Below are 9252 nucleotides of genomic sequence, written 5' to 3'. Positions count from 1 at the left end.
AATATAGCAGTGTGATGACAATGGATGAGAACTATGGTGTGGGGGGGTGAAGGGGAGGGGCCGGTCCCTGGGTCCAGCATTGCCGGGCCGCAGCGACAGGTGGAGCTGTCCCCACACCCCCCACCCACCTCCCGCAGACAGCTCCTCCCCTGGGTTCCATCCCTTCCCCAACCCTCGCCCCTGCTGCAGTGGAAAGAAGCTCATAGCTCAGGCCTGGGTATATGGAAAATGGATCAGGGACAGCTTTCTCAGCTGCTGGGAGTTCTGCTCTGAATTCCTCCCCCGGCTCCCCCCAGTGACAGGTGCTTTGGGCAAGACATGCAGCTTCTCAGATCTGATTCCCCTTCTGAAAGTGGAGACAGCGAGGCTGGGCCCCCAGACATCAGGAAGACATGATGTGTGACTGGAAAAATGACTCTTTAGTGCTCATAAGTTATCACTGCTAAAATAGAAGTGGGTTTCTTCTCATCTCTATACCCCCACTCCCCACACAGCAGCTACTGACTGGCTCTGCTCGCCTATGGTGAGGTGTGTGAGGGTGTGAGTGTGTGTGTTTGTGTGCGGGTATGTGTGTGTTTATGTGAGGGTGTGCAGGTGTGTGTGAGAGTGTATGTGAGGGTGTGTGGGGGTGTGTGGGGTGTGTGTGAGGGTATGAGGTGTGTGTGGGTATGCCTAAAGGTGTGCAGTTGTGTGTGAGTGTGTGTGTGAGGGTGTCTTGGGTGTGTGTGGGCTGTGTGTGCAGGTATGAGGGTGTGTGTGTGTGAGGGTATGTGTGTGTGGGGGGGAATGTGTGTGTAAGGGTATGAGGTGTGTGTGGGGATGTGTGTGAGATTGTATGTGGGCTGTGTGTGCGGGTATGAGGGGATGTGTGTGTGTGTGTGGGGTGTTTGTGAAGGTATGAGGTGTGTGTGGAATGTGTGAGTGTGTGAGGTGTTTGTGAGGGTATGAGGTGTGTGTGGGAATGTGTGTGGGCCGTATGTGTGGGTATGAGGGTGTGTGTATGTGTGTGTGAGGGTGTGTGTGTGCGTGTGTGGTGTGTGTGAGGGTATGAGGTATGTGTGGAATGTGTATATGATTGTGTATTGTGTGTGTGTGAGGGTATGAGGTGTGTGTGGAGTGTGTGTGAGAGTGTGTGGGGTGTGTGTGAGGGTATGAGGTGTGTGTGGAATATGTGTGAGAGTGTGTGGGGTGTGTGTGAGGGTATGAGGTTTGTGTGGGTGTGCATAAGGGTGTGCAGTTGTGTGTGAGGGTGTGTGTGAGGGTGTGTGTGAGGGTGTGTGGGCTGAGTGTGAGGGTATGAGGTGTGTGTGGAGTGTGTGTGAGAGTGTGTGGGCTGAGTGTGAGGGTATGAGGTGTGTGTGGAGTGTGTGTGAGAGTGTGTGGGCTGAGTGTGAGGGTATGAGGTGTGTGTGGAGTATGTGTGAGGGTGTGTGGGCTGAGTGTGAGGGTATAAGGTGTGTGTGGAGTATGTGTGAGGGTGTGTGGGCAGTGTGTGAGGGTATGAGGTGTATGTGGAATGTGTGTGAGAGTATGTGGGGTGTGTGTGAGGGTATAAGGTGCGTGTGGAGTATGTGTGAGGGTGTGTGGGCAGTGTGTGAGGGTATGAGGTATGTGTGGAATGTGTGTGAGAGTGTGTGGGGTATGTGTGAGGGTATGAGGTGTGTATGGGAATGTGTGTACAATTGGTATGGTGTGTGTGTGAGGGTATGAGGTGTGTGTGGAATGTGTGTGAGAGTATGTGGGGTGTGTGTGAGGGTATAAGGTGCGTGTGGAGTATGTGTGAGGGTGTGTGGGCAGTGTGTGAGGGTATGAGGTGTGTGTGGAGTGTGTGTGAGGGTGTGTGCTGTGTGTGAGGGTATGAGGTGTGTGTGGGGTGGTATGAGGGTGTGCGATGATATGTGTGGGGTGGCGTGAGGGTGTGTGGGCAGTGTGGGGGATGTGGCACAAGCAGCAGAGGAGGGCAAGTCATTTCCTCCTTCCCCATCCAAAGTTCCCAGGCTTCCGGAGTGGCCACGGGGGAACTTTCTTCCGGACCTTTGCTCCTCCTCCCCTTCTCAACCCTCTCCCCTCACGGACATTCACACCTAGGCCTGCAGGGCACTGGGGAAGTAGTGGAGGAGAGAGAAGATGCTGGCCATTAGGACACATCTCATCTAGGTGGGGAGACAGGCAGTTACAGCAGGGAGTGGTCAGGAGGGGCACCTGAGCCAGTCTCAGGGGATGAGCAGGTTTGGGGAAGGCGGTGACGGCTCAACTCCAGAGACACAACTCCCCTCCTGGCCTCCTCCCGGGGCCTCAGGGGCCCAGCAGCGCTGAGTCTCCCTAGTGCCCTGGGGACTCCTCAGGGGAGAGAGAGAGAGACAGACAGACAGACAGAACATACAAGTGAGAGCTTCAGCCAAAATCTCAGTCTCCTATGAGGGAACTCTCATATATTTCTCACAGGAATGTAAATTGGTACAGCCCCTATGGAAAATAGCATGAAAGTTTCTCAAAAAAATTAAATAGAACTACTATATGACCCAGCAATTCCACTCCTGGCTACTTATTTTAAAAATGAAAAGATTAATTAAAAATATGCATGAACCTCAATGTTCATAGCAGCATTATTTACAATTGCCAAGATATGGAAGCAACCTAAGTGTCCATCAGTAGACGAATGGATAAAGAAGATGTGGTAAGTATATACAATGGAATACTACTCAGCCAGAACAAAGAATGAAGTTTTGCTATTTGCAACAACATGGATGGACTTGGAGGATGTTATGCTAAGTGCAATAAGTCAGAAAGAGACAGACAAATACTGTATGATCAGTTCAGTTCAGTCGCTCAGTCGTGTCTGACTCTTTGCTACCCCGTGGACTGCAGCATGCCTGGCCTCCCTGTCCACCACCAACTCCCGGAGTTTACTCAAACTCTTGTCCATTGAGTTGGTGACAGTATCCAATCGTCTCATCCTCTGTCGTCCCCTTCTCCTCCCACCTTCAACCTTTCCCAGCATCAGGGTCTTTTCTAATGAGTCAGTTCTTCGCATCAGGTGGCCAAAGTATTGGAGCTTCAGCTTCAGCATCAGTCCTTCCAGTCATACTGTATGATATATCATCACTTATATATGAAATCTAAAAGATGAAATAAATGAGTGGATATAACAAAAAGAAACAGACTCACAGATTTAGAGAACTAGTGGTTACTACTGAGGAGAGAGAAAAGGGGAGGGGGAAGATGAAGGTAGGGTATTAAGAGGTACAAACTATTGTGTATAAAATAAATAATCTACAAGCGCATATTGTACAGCACAGAGAATACACAAAATTTTATAATAATTATAAATGGAATATAACCTTTAAAAATTGTGAATCATTATGTCATATACCTGAAACTTATGTAATATTGTATACATAAACTATACCCCAAGAAAAACATTAATATTAAAATAAGAAATCTTAGTTACCTGATCTTTTTGAAAACTCTTTCCTCAGCATTCTCCCTTCATCCCTGACTGCAGTGTTAAGAGCCTCTTTGGGGGGAGATCATTTGGCTGTTCTCTCCCATCTTATACTGATCCAACTTAAGAAGGGATTTCCACATTTATGCGTTCACTGTGAGGAGTGAGTGTGAACCTGTACAAAAAACCAAGAGGTTTGAGTTTCCAATCCAGCAGGAGACAGTCATTTAAACTGGTTCTATAAACCCCTTTCCCCCAAAGCAGCCTGGTGGAGGAGCTACTGATCACTATGATCTTGAACACATTCTATGATGTTGAATAACTTCTAAGTTCTATGATCTTGAACAAGTCACTAAGCCATTTGGGTTTTATCACCTGTACAATGGGATCAGTGATGCCTGCCTTGCAGTCTGATTGAAAAGATTAAATTAGGAAACGTGAAGCCTGCTGCACAATGCTATTGCCAACAGCATTATTAAATGAGAGCTCCACCACTAGCTTCGAGACTGAGAAAGCGGAGAGCTTTCTCTACCTTCCTTTGGGTGTGGTGTTCCCATGTAACCCTTTGCAGACCAAATCCCAGTGAGGCCCTCACTCTTCCTGGGGTGCCTTAATGTGAGCACAACCAAGCCTCAGGTCGAGAGGTAGAGCAGAGGTCAGACTTGGTGCTTTATGAACCTTGGTTTAAATACCAACCTCTGGCAGCTGTCCTTACTGATGGGATGAACTTGGCCTCCTTTCTGGGCTGCTTCTTTATCTGCAAATTGTATGCAAGCTCTGAGACAACAGGGAATTGCCTGCCCGTCTTGTTCACTGTATCCCCAGCCCCAAGAACAGCGCTGGCATATAACCCGGTCTTTGATACATGCTTGTTAAAAATGAATGAATGAGTACCTTCCTTGAAGAATGTTTATGAGATTCAAATCAGGTTAAAATGCATGAAGTGCCTGGTATAATACTTAACTCATGGCTTGTTGTTGTTGTTTAATTGCTAAGTTGTGTCCAATTCTTTGTGGCCTCATGGATTATAGCCTGCCAGGCTCCTCTGTCCATCGGATTTCCCAGGCAATAATACTGGAGTGGGTTTCCATTTTCTTCTCCAGAGGACCTTCCAGACCCAGGGATTGAACCTGTATCTCCTGCGTTGCAAGCGGTTTCTTTACCTCTGAAGCACTGGGGAAGCCCTCGCCCTCTGGGAAGTTCTAACCCATAGGTAGTTCTTCTTAAATACTTAATTCTTTCTCCCCTTCCTTTTCCTTTTCATTGCCCTCTTTGGATTTATGAATATTAAGGATACTCATCTGAATCTCATTTTTTTTTTGTAAATTAATTAATTTATTTTAACTGGAGGCTAATTACTTTACAATATTGTAGTGGTTTTGGCCATACATTCACATGAATCAGCCATGGGTGTACATGTGTCCCCCATCCTGAACCCCCCTCCCACCTCCTATTTTACCTACCGGCCACCCTGAACTGCCATGAGGGTTTCTGGGACAGCAACCAAACTGTCTTTGGCTGATCGTTCCACCTGGTGACCAAGGGGAGAACTGTCTGGTCCAAAGCTTTCTCCCACTACCTCCTTTTGTCCTGCGTCAGTCGTCTCCCTTCCCTCCTCTGTTGCTCTCACACTTCAGTTAATTCCCATTACAGTTCGTCTCATACTAACAGGTCAAAACGCATCTTCCTCATGCCCCTTCCTCATTAGAGTGGGAAGGGAAAACTGGCTCAAGCAACTGAAGGGCTGAGTGGGGGTGGGGGTGGGAGGGTGGGGGATGGGGCTGGGGTCTCAGAGCTGTGTCCCTCTGTCCAGGCTGACACTCAGACTGGGGAGGGGCACAGAGGGATCCAGCCTTGTCCTATGGGACCCTGGAGGAACCCTCATCCCCAAAGGCCCTGTTCTCTGGGTGGAAACTCAGGCAAACCATGTGCATTCCTAGGGTGAGGGGTTTGGGAGGCCAGGAGTCTTCAGATATCCCAGATTGAAATACCCACCCCCCGCCACTGCCCCACCTTCTTTCAGCTCCCCACCCCCGTCTAGGGGGTTAGATAGGGGTGGCTCTAGGGGGATATTTGAGACCAATGGATAGGAGAACTATTGATATAATAGCATGGGTTCCTCCACTTGCCTAAGAGGAATCACTAAAGGACTTTATTAAAAGCCTGATTCCCTAGGAGCTGTGGACCCAGCAGGTCTGGGCTGGGGCCAAGGAAGATGTATTTTTTGTAAGCTTCTCGAGGGCTTTTCATTGTGAGGCAAGTTTAGGAAACCTCACCTAAACCCCGGAGAAGGCAATGGCACCCTGCTCCAGTAGTCTTGCCTGGAAAATCCCATGGACGGAGGAGCCTGGTAGGCTACAGTCCATGGGTTGCTAAGAGTCGGACACAACTGAAGCGACATAGCAGCAGCAGCAGCACCTAAACTCTCTGAGCCACATTTTCCTCCTTTGCAGAATATCAGTGATGCAGCCTATCATGGCAGGTTAGGCTGCATCACTGATACTCTGCAAAGGAGGAAAATGGCAGGTTAATGGAAGAATGAGTCATCAAGAGCAGGAACTTCCCAACAGTGAGACTGAGTCCCTCCTCCTCTTACTACTCCTTGTCGGGCTCTGCTGGACTCTTACTCATTTGCTTCTGGGCTGGGCCCTGCGTGACTTGGAGGCTGGTGACACCAGACTCACCTTTCTCTGGACTGGGTGGGGCCAGGCTGCAGGGCGGTCAAGGTCTAGGACGCTCAGGAATGCCAGTGCCCCAGCCCAGCTCCCGGGCCTCGGACACGCTGCCCCCTAGCTGGTTCCAGCTGTATCTGTAGCCTGAGTTTCCTGCCTGCAGGCTGGAGGCCTGAGAGGGGACAAAGCCTAGTAGACGCAGGGCCAGGCTGAGGAGGGTCACAGGACTCAGAGACTCACGGACTGTAGGACCAACAGTTACCCCAGGGAGCTTAGAGAGCTTTGTGGCCTTGTGAATTGGAAGAGATGTTTACAGCTTTTAATTAAAAAGTCTCTGACACCCTGACCCACTCACCTGGTGAGAAGAGTCCAGCTGGTAAGTTGATTTCATGACTAAACCAGGTGAGACCGTCAACCTTTGACCAAGTTCACCCCGAGTGACAGGAAGCAGGCTTGTTTGCCGTGTCGGAGCAGGGAGCAATCATCAGGGCCAGCGTAGCAGCTGCCGGGAGGAGAAGGGGCTGGCCCACCCTCCGCCAGGGAGATACTGGGTCTAGACCAGTGACCCTGAAGAGATGTTAAATATTAATTACAGATAAGGACAGTGCTGCCTGGCGCTGTGTTGCAGGGAGGGGAGGGGTGAGGAACAGGAGGGGAGACGTGCTGGGTGCGGGGAAGGGAGGGCATTGCCCACCCGGAAAGGGTCTCACCAGGGCAGCTGCACTTTGACCCTGTTGCTCAGCTATGTTCAGACAGGGCCTTGGGATGTTCAGAGGGGGATGGGGGCGCTGGCCCTTCAGGGTCCCCATGGGGCCCTCCCCTCCTTATGTCCCTGGAGTCTCATTCTGCAAAGAACCCAAACTGCTGTGGGAAGTTCCTTCTCTTGATGAAGACAAAACATACTAGGTTGGGGGACTTCCCTGGTTGTCCAGTGGTTAAAACTTCCCCTTTCAATGCACGGGGTATGGGTTCAATCCCTGTCCAGGGAGCTCAGATCCCACATGCCTCGTTGCCAAAACACCAAAACATAAAACCGAAGCAATATTGTAACAGATTCAGTAAAGAATTTAAAAGAATGGTCTGCATACAATTTTTTTTTTTTTTTAGAAAAAGCACTAATTTTAAACTCCAATTGTGTCGTGGCCTCAGCGGGGGCCCAGTGGGGGGCCTCTTCTTCTCCTTGGGCCTCTGTTTGCTCATCACAAGGATCACAGGAGATGCAGTGATACAAAGGATGTGACTGCATGCTGAAAGCTCAGATGAGAGCCTGCTTTTATGGAGGAGCAGAGGCAGGGGCAGAACGGTGGGGGAGCCCTGACTTACCTCTGGGGCTGGGGGGTGCTGGGGAGACAGGTCCTCTGAGAAGGCTGCTGCCACCCCCAAAATAGCTTCCACCTAAGAGCTCAAGGCAGAAAGTGAAGAGGAACTAAAAAGCCTCTTGATGAAAGTGAAAGAGGAGAGTGAAAAAGTTGGCTTAAAGCTCAACGTTCAAAAAACTAAGATCATGGTATCTGGTCCCATCACTTCATGGGAAATTGATGGGGAAACAGTGGAAACAGTGTCAGACTTTATTTTGGGGGGCTCCAAAATCACTGCAGATGGTGACTGCAGCCATGAAATTAAAAGACGCTTACTCCTTGGAAGGAAAGTTATGACCAACCTAGATAGCATATTCAAAACAGAGACATTACTTTGCCAACAAAGGTCCATCTAGTCAAGGCTATGGTTTTTCCAGTAGTCATATATGGGTGTGAGAGTTGGACTGTGAAGAAAGCTGAGTGCTGAAGAATTGATGCTTTTGAACTGTGGTGTTGGAGAAGACTCTTGAGAGTCCCTTGGACTGCAAGGAGATCCAACCAGTCCATCCTAAGGGAGCCCAGTCCTGGGTGTTCATTGGAAGGACTGATGCTGAGGCTGAAACTCCAATACTATGGCCACCTCACGCAAAGAGTTGACTCATTGGAAAAGACCCTGATGCTGGGAGGGATTGGGGGCAGGAGGAGAAGGGGACGACAGAGGATGAGATGGCTGGATGGCATCACCGACTCAATACACATGAGTTTGGGTGAACTCGGGGAGTTGTGATGGACAGGCAGGCCTGCTGTGCTGCGATTCATGGGGTCGCAAAGAGTCGGACACAACTGAGCGACTGGACTGACCTGACCTGACCTGAATTGAAGAGCTCAAGGAAGAGGTTCCATGTGTCTCTGGGACCCTGTTTCCTGCGGTCCCTTCCCTGGCTTCCTCCTAGGCAGTCTAGCCCCTCTGGCTTGGCCTGGAGCCATTCTGAGGAAATCAAGATAATCTGAGAAAACATCTGATCCAAAATCAACCTGAATTCGGGGTTAAAAAAAAAAAATCACAATAGGAGACAGCTACTAGTTTATTGGGCACGGCCCATGTGCCAGGCACCGTGAAACACTTTACAGACATGATTTAATCTCAGCCTCACCACAACTCCATGCGGTAGGTGTTACTATCCCCATTATACAGATGAGGAAACAGATTTCTAACAGCGATTCATTTGCTTGTAGTCACACGGCCGGGAAGTGTTAAGGCTGGAATTGGAACCCAGGTGGGCTGAACCCAAGGCTGAGTTTCCAAAGTTGTGAAGTAAGTACAGTCTGTAGTTGTATCTCCTTCAGGCACCCCGTGGCCCCATGTTCCTTTCAAACCCCGCTCCCAGGATAGGGTCTGAAACTTCTGCTGACAGAGAGGGTTTCTGTGTTCTCCCACCCTGGTGGGCCTGCACTTCACCTGGGGTCCAGCCTCCAGCAGAGGATGGAAGTTGAAACGGTGCAGTTTCAGGCAGTAGGCCTGGGTGGGGCTGAGCCACAGGCCGCACTTGGCCCTGGAGTCTTGCCATCTCGCAGGTTGTTCTGGTTCTGCCCAGTCTGCTAGGAGGCATCCCTTTTCAGGCTCCTTTTTCCCCTCTTTGGGGAATCACAGAGGAGGCAGAGACCTCAGTCTGCTGAATCAGATTATGAAACTGGCCAGGAAAGGAGTGAAGAGGGATAGGCTCCTGAACTCTGTATCCAGTGTATTAGGAGCCAAGGCCCTGTATCTCTGGGAGGTCTCCTTGCATCAACTCCCTCTCTCTGACTGTGTCCTGCCCTGCAGAGCTCGGCGTGCTCA

Source organism: Bubalus kerabau, chromosome 3 (assembly GCF_029407905.1).
Source record: "Bubalus kerabau isolate K-KA32 ecotype Philippines breed swamp buffalo chromosome 3, PCC_UOA_SB_1v2, whole genome shotgun sequence".
NCBI classification, from domain to species: domain Eukaryota; kingdom Metazoa; phylum Chordata; class Mammalia; order Artiodactyla; family Bovidae; genus Bubalus; species Bubalus kerabau.
This window is presented reverse-complemented; position numbering follows the sequence as displayed.